The sequence below is a fragment of the Globicephala melas genome, chromosome 17, assembly GCF_963455315.2.
Source record: "Globicephala melas chromosome 17, mGloMel1.2, whole genome shotgun sequence".
In the NCBI taxonomy this organism is placed as follows: Eukaryota; Metazoa; Chordata; class Mammalia; order Artiodactyla; family Delphinidae; genus Globicephala; species Globicephala melas.
In genome coordinates, this window is record NC_083330.1 from 46487169 (window position 1) to 46503745 (window position 16577).

At 41.2% G+C, this 16577-nt stretch overlaps 1 protein-coding gene across 1 annotated transcript in view; it reads left to right on the forward strand.

The window, feature by feature from the left end:
• Positions 1-16577, forward strand: part of FZD6 (frizzled class receptor 6) — a 37370-nt gene that overhangs the window by 6275 nt on the left and 14518 nt on the right. The gene's annotated exons all lie outside the window — the stretch shown is intronic.

Consider the following 16577-nt stretch of genomic DNA (forward strand, 5'->3'; position numbering starts at 1 on the left):
TTTTTAACCATTTATTTATATGGAGTGAAAGAATTATCTTTTGATTGGACCATTGTATTATAAACTATATGTGTCAGATTTCTTTTCAAACATTGTACTTTAGTACTTAATCTATAGTCCAGTCAAATGCTAAATTATAACTGAATATACCTCAGCTTTTACTTTTAAAAAGTGTTTTATAGTTTCTGTAAAGAACTGATTGTGTTTTACACTTCCAACCCAACTGCCTTTGGCTCCTGCTGGTCCCGGTTGAATTTCCAGTGTTTACTATGAATTAACGTTAGGATGAGGGGCTGAAGAATTATCTGTTGATTATGGCAACCAGTTGTGCCTTCTTAGCTACCAAGAATGTCATGTAAGTCAAGAGATCTATTTCCCTCCTCTTTTATGCCTTAGTTTTCATTATGTGTGATGGTTATCCTGGTTTATAGAATTTATAACATTTGTGGTCATTGCTGATCTGTGATTATATGAGATGGTTTAGGGCAGTGATTGTCAAACTTTAGTTCATAGACCAGCAGGTTGTGAGCATGTTAGAAATGCAAGTTCATGGACCCCATTCCAACCTACTGAATCATGATCTGTGAAAGTAGAGCTCAGGAAACTGATTTAACAAGCTGTCCAGGTGTTTCTTATGAGTGTTAAAATTTGAGACCCAGTGGTTTAGAGCAGGGAATGCAGACATTTTCTGTAAAGGGGTAAATAATAAATATTTTTGGCTTTGCAAGACATTCACTCTCTGTCACAGCTATTCAACTCTTCAATTGTAGCCAATACAAATGAGTGTGGATGTTTCAATAAAACTTTACTTGTAAAAACAGATAGTGCATCACTTTTGGCCCACAGGCTGTAGTTTGCTGAACTCTGGTTTAAAGTACTTGAAAATGTTCTTAAGGATTACACACATAAAGCATGTAATAAAAATCATTATTGTGCATTCTTATTAATATGTTACCATATGTGTTATGTGTTATTTTCTTTCCAGATAATTTTAAGTCAAATTTATCACAAACCAAAGGATCTGACTGAGATATCCTGGTCCTTTAGTTTTGTTTCAGAGATTGCTTGAAATAAGGGACTTTGATTTTTTCCTTACTTTATTATCTGAGACTGAAGTCATTTGTATTACTACAAAGAGTTAATTTACAATTCTGAATAGTAACTTGGCTTTGTAATGAAAAGGATGTTGTACAGTCTAACTCTCCCAAGTGGCAAAACAAATGGTTGCTGGTTTTCCATTGTGTTGCTTTTTGTTTCATATCTAGAGCATTGTTTCTCAAATTGTGAGGTTGATGTCCCTTGAGAGACTGATTTCATCCAGAAAGAGCTGAGACTGATCTAGGGAAAATGGAGACCAGAATTTTGTATTTTTCTTTTTGAATTGCCTTCATTAAGGCCTAGGCAAAGCGAAGTCATGTATTGTGTTTGGAACAGCATGTGGTTGTTCTACTTTTGAACAGTCTAAAGGGAAGTGAGCCAAAAAAAAAAACAAAACTCCTTTCCTTTCCACCTGTTAGTATACACTAGTAAAATGTCTCTAATCAATTAAAAATAAAGGGATGGAGAAAAAACAAACTTTATAAACAAACTTTAAAGAAAAAATCTGTTTCTATTGGTTTTTAAACATATTCATCTGCTTTTAGATGAGTCTAGTGGACCCCTTCCTTTCCTCCTTATTCTCCACTCTTCTACCCCATACAAAAGGAAAGAAAATGTTTAGTGTGACTAACCTCTTTATTTTTCAGAGAAGACTTTCTGAAAATAGGTGTAATTATTCTGAAAGTAAGCTGTTGAGTCATTTAAAATGAAATAAATATAGAAAAGTATTCCAGATCAGTTGTGTGTATAGTGGCTACTGTTGGATTTTTAATGTAGAAACTATAAACTTACCTTCCTTTCTGACATTGTACTGCAGTAGTAGGGAAAGTACCTTGACTAATTCTGAGTCTACAGAATCAGGGTTAGACCTGTATGTGAACAGAGGACAGTATTTCTCCTGGGAGTCTCTGCTGATAGGCACAAAGTCCCTAGGGTCATTCCTTGTTATTCCACAGTCTGGGATATTATTAGTTATGTCTTCAGGAGAGCGTGTCCGCAAAGAGACATGGTTCTTTTAGACCATGGGAAGACTGTTGTGTTGTGATTTTTTCCTTTCCTTGAGAATGTGGCATGTAGATAATGAAGTTGTATTACTCTAGTTTGTATATATGTATGTATTCATTCATTAATGTTTGTTGAATGTGTACCTGGATGTGAATTATAGTTTTTCAAGTTACAAGTTTTCTTCAAGTAAATTAGCTGCCTCTTTCTTTCTCCTCCTTCTGGGACCCTGATAATGCAAATTGTTAGTATGCTTGATGTTGTCCCAGAGGTCTCTTAAATTAAACCGTCCTCATTTTTTAAAAATTCTTTTTTCTTTTTTCTGTTCAGCTTGGGTGATTTTCACTACTCTGTATTCCAGTTCACTGATCTGATTCTCTGTATTATCTAATCTACTGTTGATTTCTTCTAGTGTATTTTTTATTTCAGTTATTGTATTCTTTAGTTCTGTTTAGTTCTTCTTTATAATTTTGAACTCTTTATTAAATTTCTCACTGTGTTCATCCATTCTTCTCCTGAGTTTGTTGAACATCTTGTGATCATTGTCTTGAACTCTTTATCTGGTAGATTGCTGATTTCCACTTTACTTAGTTCTTCTTTTGAGGTTCTGTCTTGTTCCTTCGTTTGGAACATATTCCTCTGTCTCCTCATTTTGCCAAATTCCTTGTGCTTATTTCTATGTATTGGGTAGGTAAGTTATGTTTCCCAATCTTGGCGAATTGGTCTTATGTAAGAGACGTCCTGTGGGGCCCAGTAGAACACTCCCCTCTGGCCACCAGAGCTGTATGCTCTAGGGGTGCCCACTATGTGGGCTGTGTGGGCCCCTCTGTTGTGACAGGGCTAACAACTGTGAGCACCCTGGTAGGTGGGGTTGGTCCCCAGCCCTGCTGGCTGCAAGTCCCTGCCTTGTGTGGTGGCTGCCAGAGGTAGTGGTACCCACTTACCACTAATAGGCTAGAGGGAAGACTCCAAAATGGTGCTTGCCAGGACCAGTGTCCTCGTGGTAGAATTAGCTCCCCAAAATGGATGCTGCCAGTGTCTGTTTCCCCAGGGGGAGTCCCTGCCTTCTGCCTCTCTGGGAGCCTTTCTAAGATCAGTAAGAGGGTCTGACCCAGTCAGATTACTGCCTCTGCATTGGGAGTTGGAGTGTGTGAAGTTTTGCATGTGCCCTTTAAGAGTGGAGTGTCTGTTTCCTGCATCTCTCCAGCTCTTCTGTATGCAAGCCCTGCCGGCCTTCAAAGCTAGACATTCTAGGGGCTCATCTTCCCAGCGTGGGACCCCCAGGCTAGGGAGCCTGATGTAGGGCTCAGACCCCTGGCTCCTTGGGGAAAACCTCTGCAATTGTGATTATCCTTACATTTATGGGTTGCCTACCCTGGGGAGTGGGTCTTGACTGTACTGTATTACTACCTCTCCCACCTGTCTCATTGTGGTTCCTTCTTTATATTCTTAGTGGTGGAAAATCTTTTCTGCTAGTCTTCAGGTTGTGTTCAGGTTGTGTTCATCAATAGTCACTCTGTAAAGCTGTAATTTTGGTGTGCCCGTGGGAGGAGGTGAGCTTAGAGTCTTCCTATTCCACCATCTTGGCCACATTCTCTAAGTTACAAGTTTTAAATTAAATAATTGACTCTTTCAGTGGACAGATTATTCTGAAGTACCAACCACTTACTATATATCTTTGTCTAATTTCTAAAGGAAAGGTCTTTTGGAGAAATAGTTTAAAATTTGTAGTGCTCGCTAAGAAATACTTTAAAAATAACAAGTTTTCTGTTGTGGAAATAATGCAAATTTCTGTTTTTTATTCTTGTCTTGTATTCCAGGCCCTGGTTTGCATTTTTTAAAAAGAAGTTGACTTGCCCGAGATTGGTCACATTCATGATAATAAGTGGCAGTTTGTACCACTTGATTATACAGTAGTCCATTAACATTCTCAAAGAATTTACTCAACTCTTATAACCACTTTGACAGTATTTGCTCTGTGAAGTGTAAACATTTAAGGACCCCTTTAGATCTTTAGTGAGTCTGTTGCCTACCTAAGGCACACCACTTTTTTTTTCAATCATTTTTTTAAACTTCTTCACTTTTTCTCAATTTTCATTACTATCACTAGAGGTTGGCTTTCATTTTGGTGACATTTTAAAGTAAGAAATAAAGCTCTTACCACTTCTTGAGAGTTACTGTGTGACACCATGAGTAGAAAGCACAAATCCTGAGATGAGAATCAGATGCTTTACGGTCACTTGGCCTTGGTCACTAGTAAAGTGGCTTCTTCCATGTACCAGGGGGATTCTGATTCATGCTTCAGGAAAGTGACAAATGTCTATATAACCTGCATCTTTATTGCTAAGGGAGGCAAGGTGCAGGCAAGATACTGCCACAAGCCCACTCTGCTTAGGCTTAGCTTTATGTATTTCTTAAAATCAAAATATTTTTCTTGGGCTTCCCTGGTGGCGCAGTGGTTGAGAGTCCACCTGCCGATGCAGGGGACGCGGGTTCGTGCCCTGGTCCGGGAAGATCCCACATGCCGCGGAGCGGCTGGGCCCGTGAGCCGTGGCCGCTGAGCCTGCGCGTCCGGAGCCTGTGCTCCGCAATGGGAGAGGCCACAACAGTGAGAGGCCTGCGTACCACAAAAAAAAAAATAAAATAAAAAATATTTTTCTTCTTTTGATCCCTCTCTATTAGCCTTTTAACCCAGAGTTTCTCTTCAGGACCTTATAGCACCAGCAACCCCGGGTCTATACTATGGCCCCTTCCATTATCATGTCATTAGATCATGGGGAGCTAGCTGGTGTGTTTTAAGGACAAGGTGCAGTATGACAGAAGTAGGCATTCTGAGAGTGTGAGTAGTACGCTCATGCTGCTTTCCTGTGTCTTTAAAATCTACTCCGGCCACTTGAAGAGGGAATCATATTGGCTACACCTGATGTCATAAATAGGTGACTAGAAAACACCCAGTTCATGAGAGGTCTTGGGCTGATGATCTCTAGATGTCCCATAATTGTGTCCAATGTCTACCAGGAACCATTAGCAGAATCAAAGTGGAAGGTTCCTTTTATTTATGTAGGGTTAATCTCCTCATTGGTACATACCTATGGCCTCACCAGCTTTATGTCCTCAATATGATGGGCCAGCGTGATGTCCTGTGAAATAGTGATATGGTCAGAGTCTCTGGTCAAATGAAATTGAGGCACAGAGCTGAAGAGCTGATATTACTCTAAGGTGGTGCTTCTCACACTCTGGTGTGCATCAGAATCGTTTGAAGGGCTTGTTAAAACACAGATCCCTGACACCACCTCCAGAATTCCCGAATCAGTAGATCTGGGGTGGGATGGAGAAGTTACTTCTAACAAGTTTCCAGTGGGACGTGCTGTTGCTGCTTCAGGGACCACTCTTTGAGAATGACTGCTCTAAGGCAAGTTGGGGAAGATGTGTTGCTGTCCTTGTTAGGTGAAAGTAAATTCCTTTTGGAGGAAAAAGCATTGGCCAGATAAGAGCTGCATATGTGTTGCCAAGGCTGTACTGATTTGCTATAGTAGAGAGATCACATCTGGAAAAGTACTTTAGCCATTTGATTAAGGTTGCTTAAGACAATGTATTAATAACATATCCAGTTAAAATGGACAGGTGCCACCGATTACTACCCCTGAATCTGTTTTTGATGGTGTCACTCATCTCTGAAAGCCCTATCTACAGTATTGCTTTTGATTTTCTATCATGGTAGAGGGAGACCTCTAATGTTTTTTGTTTTGCCACCTCGACCATAAAAATGTTTATCCAGGAAGCCAGTATGGTGATTGTGCTATTGTGAAATACAGCTATTTGAAGTAGACACACCTGGGCTTGGGAAATTACACTGGGTTGGGTTTGGGATCTGTTAGTTCGCATCCTCCTCCGGAGTTGCCCCTGTGTAATCTGAAATTGGCCCCCGTACACAGAGGGCAGGGAGAGACTGAAGAAGAGGCAGACCACTCCAGATTGGTAGGTGGCAGATTTAATAAGCAAGAAAACTTACATATGAGGCTTGTCTTGGGTGGCCACAAGAAGAGTACATCTCCGCACCCACCCGCCAGAATCTTAAAAGTTTATATAGAGGCCTTCACTGGGCTCAGTCACACATACCGTCCAGGTGATCTCAGCACCACTTTACTCTCAAGGCTGAGGCCTTGGACAGCTTGTAGTGCGGGGAAGGCCAGTGGAACATTCCTTCAAAGGACAGGAGAGGGGATGAGGGACTTCCATTTGCCAGGGTCCAGCTCATGGGTCATGTCCTCTCGATTATCTCCTCCAACAGGGTCCCACCAAGCCCCTGTAAAAAGCCCAGTCTCTGAAGCTAGCACGTTGAATCTAGAATCAATACACTCCTATCAGTATTAGCACCATCTAAAATTTTGTTCTTTCCTCCATAATCCAGCACCCTCAAACCAATATAAATGTATAGTGTCTTACAAATAATGTATAATCCTTTTTTTCAGATTTAATTTTGACTTGACCCTCCCAGGGCATGATGGGGTAGAACTCTTCTTATAGATTGAGACATTGAAGCGTGGTGGGGATGGGGTATGAGGCTATTTGTTTGCTTCTTACAAAGTAAATCTTTCAGATGAGTGCCTCAACAGACCAGGGATGAGGGTCTGCTTTGAGGGCTGGGGGTTCAGAGTCCTGTGTGGGGACCCTGAACCTTGTCATGTATCCCTGCTTCAGATCTTGACGTCCCACTGCCTTCTTATCACAATATCACTGGATCTCCAATGTGAAAGGGAAGCAAATTTAACTGATATAATTTGGCAACCTGCAGGATCAAACTGTGCCTTTGGTTTTCAACTTCAGCCTTGAGATAGTAAAGTGGTGCTGAGATCACCTGGACAGTATGTGTGACTGAGCCCAGTGAAGGCCTCTATATAAACTTTTAAGATTCTGGCTGGCGGGTACGGAGATCTGCTCATCCCAAGACAAGCCTCGTATTTAAGTTTTCTTGCTTATTAAATCTGCCACCTACCAATCTGGAGTGGTCTGCATCTTTTTAATCTTTCTGTTTCACTCCACACCTTGAGCCAAGAATTCAGGGATGCCAGTATGTCGCTCTCTTCCTAAGCCGAACAGCGCCCCTAGAAGCACTCACTTCAGCCCATAGTCCTTGAATATGTGATGGTCTTTATACCTTTCTCTGCTTGTCTGGCAGCAGCCACTCAGCCTTGTCTTCACTGGGCACATAATTCTAAGAAGTTCTTTGAATCTAAGTGATTATAAGGATAATGCAATTAGTTGTTTTTCTGGTATATACCATGGGCTGCCAGATTTCCATCTTTAAATACTGACAGAATGTTTGCTCGCTTTTGGCCCCAGTTAGTCCAGAAAACCAGTTCTAGAATTCTTCCCATTTCACCAAGGTCACTTACAACTTGTTCTTTATATAATTTTTATGCCAGTTGTCTTCTTGGTTGCAAACAATAGAAACCAACTTTGACTAACTGAAGCAGAAAATGGGTGGATGTTGGGTAGCTTGTTGGATCAATGGAGAGGCTGGAGAACCAGGGAGAAGCACAGGGAACCAGAACACAGCTAAGATCATACCATGAGATCAGTCTGTCACCAGTGCCAATGCCAGTGGACACTTCCTGAACCATTGTCCCTGAACACTTATTTTGGCACTGTGGGTATTATTGATCCCACTGCAACTGCCTCAAATAATCTGACTGTTCTTTTATACAAGAATCTCAATACCTGGAGCATCCACGTGGCCAAGCTTAGATTATGTCCCTATGTTTTTGTTGTCAGGTTGCACCCCTGCATCTGTCCTTAAGCTTCTGTAGCATCCCACCTACTTTGGGATTCCCCAAAATAGGACTGCTGGGCAGATGGATATGGAAATGTTCATTGTAAAGCTCAGTGCAAGACAGAGTTAGTTAACTAACAAGGAGAAAATTTCATTGTGGTACCTACAGTTGCTTTGAAATTTATGTCCAGCTCTGCTATTCAAGTCTTTGTTACCCTCTTCATAAACTTTCTGAGCCATAAAGTGTCCTTAGAGACCATCCAGTAGTTCATCGTGTTCATTTTACTGATGAATGCTCTGAGACTCAAAGAGAAAATTATCTGCCAGAGGTGACACCAGCAGTTAATGACAGAGCTGGAACCAGAATTACAATGCTGGCATTATTTCCAGCAAAGGATTATATAAAATACTCCATGTATTTTGGTTCTCATTGTCTATATATCATAGTTTGGCTCTGCTCTTTTTCAGAATGGAGGTATAGTTTGCCTTCTTAATTGCCCTCTTCTTCCTTGTTCTTGCTAGTACTGATAGTAACTACCACAGGATTTCTACCAGGAACTGACCATTTTCTTAAAGTTTCCTACCGTTTATTTCTCTGAGTGTTAAAAGTATAATCAACAGGACTATTTTAATTATTAATGCTAGAATTTCAAAAGCAGCATTGATTTTTTTTATGCTGTGGTTAGTTATTGGGTGAGTTTCTGAGCCTTCTTTGAGAATAAAATTTGAAAAGGAGAAATTCTTGTGTGAGACCATGAAGGCTCTGGGTTACTGAGAGAGTTGAAGAAGGTGTGTCGTTCAGGGAGGAGAGAGGGAACGGACTGAAGAGCCTAGAAAGTTTGAATCATTGCTCAGTTCATGGGTTTACATAGCACTTACCATGCTAAATACTAGTTTAATAATATGATATTCTGAGTATACGATTAAGGACACAAGGGCTTCCCTGGTGGCGCAATGGTTGAGAGTCCGCCTGCCGATGCAGGGGACACGGGTTCGTGCCCGAGTCCGGGAGGATCCCACATGCCGCGGAGCGGCTGGTCTCTTGAGCCATGGCCGCTGAGCCTGCACGTCCGGAGCCTGCGCGTCTGGAGCCTGTGCTCCGCAACGGAAGAGACCACAACAGTGAGAGGCCCGCGTACCACAAAAAAGAAAAAAAAGAGAAAGAAAAGAAAGAAAAAGAGGGGCTTCCCTGGTGCCGCAGTGGTTGAGAGTCCGCCTGCCCATGCAGGGGACACGGTTCGTGCCCCGGTCCGGGAAGATCCCACATGCCGCACAGCGGCTGGGCCCGTGAGCCATGGCCGCTGAGCCTGCGCGTCCAGAGCCTGTGCTCCGCAACGGGAGAGGCCACAGCAGTGAGAGGCCCGCGTACCGCAAAAAAAAAAAAAAGATTAAGGACACAAGAAATGTCACAGTGAGTCAGGTTAGTAGTCTTTCCATCTCAGTCTGAGAAAATGGATTAGCTCAGTAGTTTTCAAACTATGATCTCTGGAGGTGCTTTGAGGTCACTGGTGGGGAAGGGAAGTGGTGAGAGGTGTCTCAGAGGGAGGGCTTCCTGTTCAGCAGGAGCAGCTGTGCTTTTATTTATTTAATATATTAAGCTTCTTTGTAACCTCTTAGTTAAAGAAACTAATCCTTGGCAGAATGCACACACACATTTTAAAAACAACAGTCTTAAAAGTCTACTCAGGTTCCTTCCAAATCTAAAAAAATTTCTTTATGTCTGTTAGTTTGCAACAGAGATTGAACATTAGTGACCCACATTAGATCTGATCTGAAGACATGTTTTGTTTGTCCTGTACATTATTTTAAATGTTCACATTAAAATTTTTTTAAATTTGGAGATTTCACGTACAAATCTGGGTTCTGTTTTCTTATGAAAAATGGAAATACCTAACAGCTCTGTGCTCCCACTCTCCAATAACAGTCCACTAGAACTGAGTAGCAGCTGCTCCCCAACTACTCCTGCTGTCTTATACCCTTCTGAATTTATCTGCCTGGCCACTGAAGGTATTTGAGTTTTCAGCATCTGATTTATCCCTGCAGATTGCATGAGCAGCAACGTTATTGGATTAACCAGTGTTGGCACTCTAGAAGAATTAAACAGAGGATGTGACTTGCATGTTTGCCCCATAAGAAAATTGTTCTAATATAGCAAAAAGTACATGTGTTACTTTCATTTCGTCTGCCCTGGACAATAATAGTTCTTAAGTGCTGACCATCAATTTATTTATAGCTATTGTAGAATGGCTCTGAGTTATAAGAATTAAATAGTGTGTTTTAATTATTTCCATCATAAGAGTTGATTACCAGACGCTCAAAATTTGTAGGAACTAGGCTTACTTGGAACAGGAAACAAAGAGGTAAATGCTGCCAGTTGCCCATGCCTCCCTTTATTCCACCTCAGTCCGAGAGGAGGATACTCACACAAGCTGGGCATTCTCCCCCTCCAGACAGAGAAAATTGAGAAAAGTACCCTACTGTTTGCTCTCCAACAAGCTCTTGTTAGGTGGCAAAGGTTTAGGCCTCAGCACCATTCAGATAAGGGAGATACAGTGTACAACCGTGGCAGCCCTGTCTTTGCTCAGTCACTGCCCCATCAGGGCAGGGTGAATTCTCCACTGGTCCAAAGTCCTCCACAGCTCTTGTCCTCTAATTGTTGGGTGTGGGTTCTGTATGTGCCCTTTAAATGAGACTTGTTAATTGTAGTATTGTAATCACATCTCATATTTACTTATTAATCTTTTTTTGTCTGCTTGGCCTTTCATTTACTAAGAAATATGAATTGAAATTTCTGATTGTGATCATGGAATTGTCCACTTCTTGTAGATTTGTTGCTTTTCATTTTACATATTTTATGCTATTTTATTAGGTGTATGCAGTACTCAGCAATGCATTTTAATGTATATCTGTTGCAGTTTATGTAGAATCTGAATGTGTTGTGGCCAGAGATATTTAATTGGTCACAGTGCTGAAAATAGAAGTCCTCATTCTCCTATTTATTTTTCAGAGATGTCTCAGTGTTCATAGCTCACTGATGAGACCCTTCCCCTGCTTTTTTGTACAGCTATAGATTTTCTTTTTTTCTTTTTTTTTTTTTTTTTTTTGCGGTACGCGGGCCTCTCTCACTGCTGTGGCCTCTCCCGTTGCGGAGCACAGGCTCCGGATGCGCAGGCTCAGCGGCCATGGCTCACGGGCCCAGCCGCTCCGCTGCACGTGGGATCTTCCCGGACTGGGGCACGAACCCGTGTCCCCCTGCATCAGTGGGCGGACTCTCAACCACTGCGCCACCAGGGAAGCCCCTGAATCAGATTTTTGAATCCAATTTTTCGTCTAACTCTACATGTTCTCTTTGGATAATTACATTCAATTATTTCAGTTACTGTTTGTATAATGATGACTTCCACATCTATATCCTTAACCTAAAGTCTGTCGCCTGCAGAGCTCTATTTGTTTAACTTCCTGTTAGTAGACATCCACACTCAAATGTCCCACAGGTACTTCATACTGTCCGTCAACAGGTGAATGGATAAACAAATTATGGTATAGCCATACAATAGAGTACCACTCAGCAATTAAAAAGAATGAAGTATTGATACACAGAACAACAGGATGAATCTCAAAATGATGCTGAGTGAAAGAAGCCAGACAAAAAAGAAAATATACTGTATAAATTTGTGAAAAATTCTAGAAAATACCACTCTTTAGTGACAGAAAACAGATCAGTGGTTGCCAGGGAAGGTTACAGGTGGGGGAAGAGGGTGTTGATGAGAGGGGAGATAAGAGGAGGGATTACCAAGAGGCAAGAGGAAACTTCTGGTAGTGATGGATGAATTTGTTACCTTGATTATGGTAATGGTTTCAAAACCCATCAATGTGTGGACTTTATACATGTTCAGTTTATCGTACATCGATTGTACCTGAATAAAGCTGGGAAAAAACCCTCATTATTAATGACTTTTAACAGAGAAACAATAATCCCTGTCCACTGTTCTCTATCCCCACCCAGTCCTCCTCCCCAGTGGCAGCCACTTTGAACTCTTTTAGGTGTTCCTCTGCTACATAGGCCATATTCTACCTAATATGCTTAGTGTGTTATTTGGATTCATCAATTTAGAACTTCAGGCAGTAGACTTTTAGTCTTTCCTTCATTATGGTAGTTGATAATATATTTCTCTTACTTTACCACTTCTACTTCTCCTCTCAGCCTCTTAATACAATTTTTTTTTCACTGCTGAATCAAGTAGTGTACTTTGATTGCATTTATTTCCATAAAACCTCCCCCCACCCACGTAGTTAATACAGCAACTGCATTTTTCCCCATTTGCTTTGTTTTCTGTGTGCCTATGGTTAATTTTTTTTTAGATATCCCAGCAGACCTGTTAGACATATAGCAGTAATTATCTCAGATGCTCAGAATACCCTGTAATCTGTCAGTTCCAATCCCCCACTTCCATCCCCTTGGAGATCTTCCTCCTTCAGCTGTCTGTCCTCCTGTCAATGTGCTCTGACTTCTTTCTGGTCTAAATGCGTAGCTGTCGTGCTTTGGCTTCCCCCTGCCATGCTTAGTGTTGGAGCAACTAGCTCCCGAGTCCCAGGTCATTTTCCTTCCTAGTTTACTCATGTACTCCTTCAGTTGGTTTTAGGAATACTACATCCTCTAATTGCTTCCTAAAAAAGCATATCTGAAAGTTAAAAATTTCGCTTCCTTACAGGGCCAAAAAGGTCATTATTTTACTGTCACCTAAATGTTTGGTTGGGTATAGCATTCTAGGTTGAAAGTAATATTCCTTCAGAATTTTAGAAATTATTTCTGCATTGCCTTCTAGCATCTGATATTACCAAATAGTCAGAATTTAATTCCTTTGCATGTGACCTGTTTTTTTCATCTGGAAATATTTATGATCTTTTCTTTATCTTGATACTCTGAAATTTTTGGACATGCCTTGTCATTGTTCATTCATTGATCTAGATAGTTATTGTTTATTCAGTAAGTATTTATAGAGAAATCACTCTACACACACACAGTTCTAGGCACTGTGGATACAGCAGTAAAAAAAAAAAATAGATAAAATCCCTTCCGTTCCTGGAATTTACATTCTAGTGGTGAAGGCAGAAATTAAGAAATAAACTAGTGAACATATAAACTAGTAACATAATGAAATGTCACATACTGATAAGGACTATAAAGAAATACAAAATATAATAATGGAACTGAGAATGACAGTATACTTTTTTATGTAGGGTGGGCAGGGAATGCCTCTCTGAGGTAACTGTTGAACAGAGACCCAGTTGAGCAGAGACACAAGCCATGTGACTACCTGGTGGAAGAGTGTTCTAGATGAAGGGAACAGCAAATGCAAATCCTGAAGCAGACATATACATGGAATGTTGAGAGGCAAAAGACCAGTTTGGTGGCAACGGAGTAAGAAAAGGAGTTACAAAATGAAACTGGAGACATAGCTAAGGGCCAGGAAATTTAGGGCCTTGTAGGACTTGGTAAGGACTTTGAAATTTTTTCTATTGGGGTCTTTTGAACAAGGACAATCTTGCATTTTAAAGAATCACATCAGTAGGAGTATGGATTGGTACAGAAATTTTAAGATTAGCAAGAGTGGTAAGTAGTGAGACCTGTTAGCAGGCTATTTCAATAGTCTAGGTGAAATATATACTGGCTAAGATGTGGTAACTTAATAACAGTGAGAAATGGTCAAATTTGAAATATATTTTGGAAGGAGAGCCAATAGGATTTGCTGATGGATTGGATATGGGGTGAGAGAAAGAGAGGAGTAGAGGATGAATGTTTAGATTCTTGGCCTGAGTAACTTGATGAATGGTGGTACCACATTACTGAGATGGGGAGACTAAGGGAATGTTTGGGGGATAGGGTGTAGTGGGTTTGAGTTGTGTTTTGGACATGGTGGGTTTGAGATAATGTGTTGACAGCCAAGTGGAGTTGTCCAGAAGGCAGATGGTCATTCAAGTCTAGGGTTCACAGGAGAGATGGAGGCCAGAAATAAATCTGTGAATCCTTCATGTATAGTTGGTATTTAATACCATGATTCTGGATTAGTTTCTCCTGAGGAGTGGGTATACATAGGGTAGAGGTCTGAGGATTGAGCCCTGGAGCTCTTCAATATTGAGACTTGAGAAATGGAAGAAATCAGAAAAGGAACAGACAGTGAGATCCGTAGAAATTCAGGAAAATTCGTATTCTAGAAGCCAATTGAAAAAAGTGTCTCAGGAGGAGGACAGGATCCCACTGTGTCAAATGTTAAAGAGTTGAGTAGGATGAGGACTCAATTGACCATTGGATTTGACCATCTGAAGTTTATTGGTAACTCTGACAAGCTGTTTCATTGAAGTATGGGGACAAAACCTGATTGGAGAGTGGGCTCAAAAGGAAATGGAAGATCAGAATTGGAGAAAGTGGGTAAAGACAACTGTTTTCAGGGTTTCTTCTATAAAGAGGAAGAGAAAAATGAAGTAATAGCTGGGTGGGGGTGGGAATGTGGAGTCAAGGAAAGATTTTTTTTTTTTTAAATTTTTGGCTGCGTTGGGTCTTTGTTGCTGCACGTGGGCTTTCTCTAGTTGCGGTGAGCGGGGGCTACTGTTCATTGTGATGCGAGGGCTTCTCATTGCGGTGGCTTCTCTTGTTGTGGAGCACGGGCTCTAGGCTCACGGGCTTCGGTGGTTGTGGCACGCAGGCTCAATAGTTGTGTCTCACAGGCTCTAGAGCGCAGGTTCAGTAGTTGTGGTGCACAGGCTTAGCTGCTCCGCGGCATGTGGGATCTTCCCGGACCAGGGATCGAACCCATGTCCCCTGCCTTGGCAGGCGGATTCTTAACCACTGCACCACCAGGGAAGCCCAAGGAAAGATTTTTTTTTTATGGTGAGAGATAATAAGTAAGTTTGTATGATGGGGGAATCACTGTAACACAGAGGGGGAAATTACTGCAAGAATAGGAGACAGGACAGTTACCAGAGCAAAGTCCTTGACTAGACAAGTGGGAAGAGATCCAGTGTACAAATGGAAGACTTGGTTGGTTAGGAGTTCAAGCTGTTCAGCTGTTTAAATAGTGAAGGCAGAGAATGTGGATAAGCTGCAGTTAGGTTTGGTAACTTTTGTGAGAGAATAAGGAAGTTGTCTTCTGGTTATTTCTGATTTCTCAGTGAACTAGGAACAGAATCATCAACTGAGAGGATGGTGTGTGGAACTGGAGGTTTGGAAAAAGAGGAGAATGTGAGAGAGATCTCTGTAAAAGAGAGTTCATTGACTGACATTTTACCCAGAAATGTTTTAGTAGCAGGATTGCAGTGTGCTGCCAACCTTTTAAGTGTGGAAGCTGGTATCCTTCTGTTCTGAGAAATGTTCTTAATTTCTTCTTTGATTATAACCCCAATTCGCATTTTCCTTGTTTCTTTCTGGAAGTCCTTTAGTCAGGAGTTGGGCACTTGGAGTGATCCTCTTGTTGTCCATCTCTTCCTTCAGCTTTATCTTCTAATCCTTCTATAGAGTTTTTAATTTCAGCTATCTTACTATTTTTAAATTTTCCATAGCATCTTATTCTTCTGTAATGGAAGCGATAGCTTCTCACTTAAGCTCTTCAGGGTTTTATTTGTTTTGTGATTTGTTTTCTTCTGTTCCCTGCATAGTCTCTATTTCCTCCAAATTTCCTTTTATCTGCTTGCTTGTTTTGGTCTCTGTCTTTCATGATGCTTTCTTCAAATGCCTGATGATCCTTGGCTGCCCATTCATGTTTGTGGGGCCCTGAAAAGCTCTGTGTGCATGAATGGGACTGGTCACCGGTGGGCTTCATGGTAAGGTGAGCTTGAGGTTGACTAGCTTTTTCATTGTCAATGTGTAGAGAGAGGTCTTTTCTCCAAGACTGTTGGGTTTTTTCAAAGATTGGGAATGGTAGGTATATGCCTGTTTGCCAGCCTTTTAGGAATAGAGCAGGAAAAGATGAGGGCTTCCTGTTTCTGTAGGTAGACTCTTACTCAGTCCCCCTTTCGTCACTGTGGATTGTACTTCTGCCCTGCTCTGTGCCTGATACCCAAGTGCAGAACGTCTCTAGTGCCGTCTCTTCTGGAAACAACTCTGGTAGAATGCGGTGGTCATCTGGCTGCCTGGGTGGGGATGGGGGGTGACATAGTGAGGAAGTAATTTTGTAAACATTCCTCCAATTTTAGCCTTTTATGCTACTTGGTGCTTCAAAGAACTGAGACTCTCAGATTCTTTAGGGCAAATCAGCTCATTCTCATGTGAATCCCTCCACTCCAGCTTTGTCCCGTTAAGTGACTTATCACTCCTCTAATAGCTTTCTGTCGCTCAAAGTTTAGGGCTTTCTTTTTTGTTGTTTTGTTTCATTTTTGTTTTTTGGAAAACTCAGATATGCTAATGTAGTTTCTCTTGTTCACTTACTAATAGATTAGTACCTTTTGTTTTCTTTATTGTCATGTTACTAAGGAAGCAAGGAGGAGGGAAAGGAGATAAACATATGTGCTCAATCCATCATGTTTTTCCAGAACCTATCCACACTCTCTAAAGGGTAATCACAATAACTAATAATTATTGAGTACTTACCTGTATGCCAGACACTGTTATAAATGCTTTACATTTATTAACTTAGTATTCACAATGATCTTATGAGACAGGTACTGTTATTATTGCCAGTTTACAGATGAAGAAACTAAGGCACAGAGA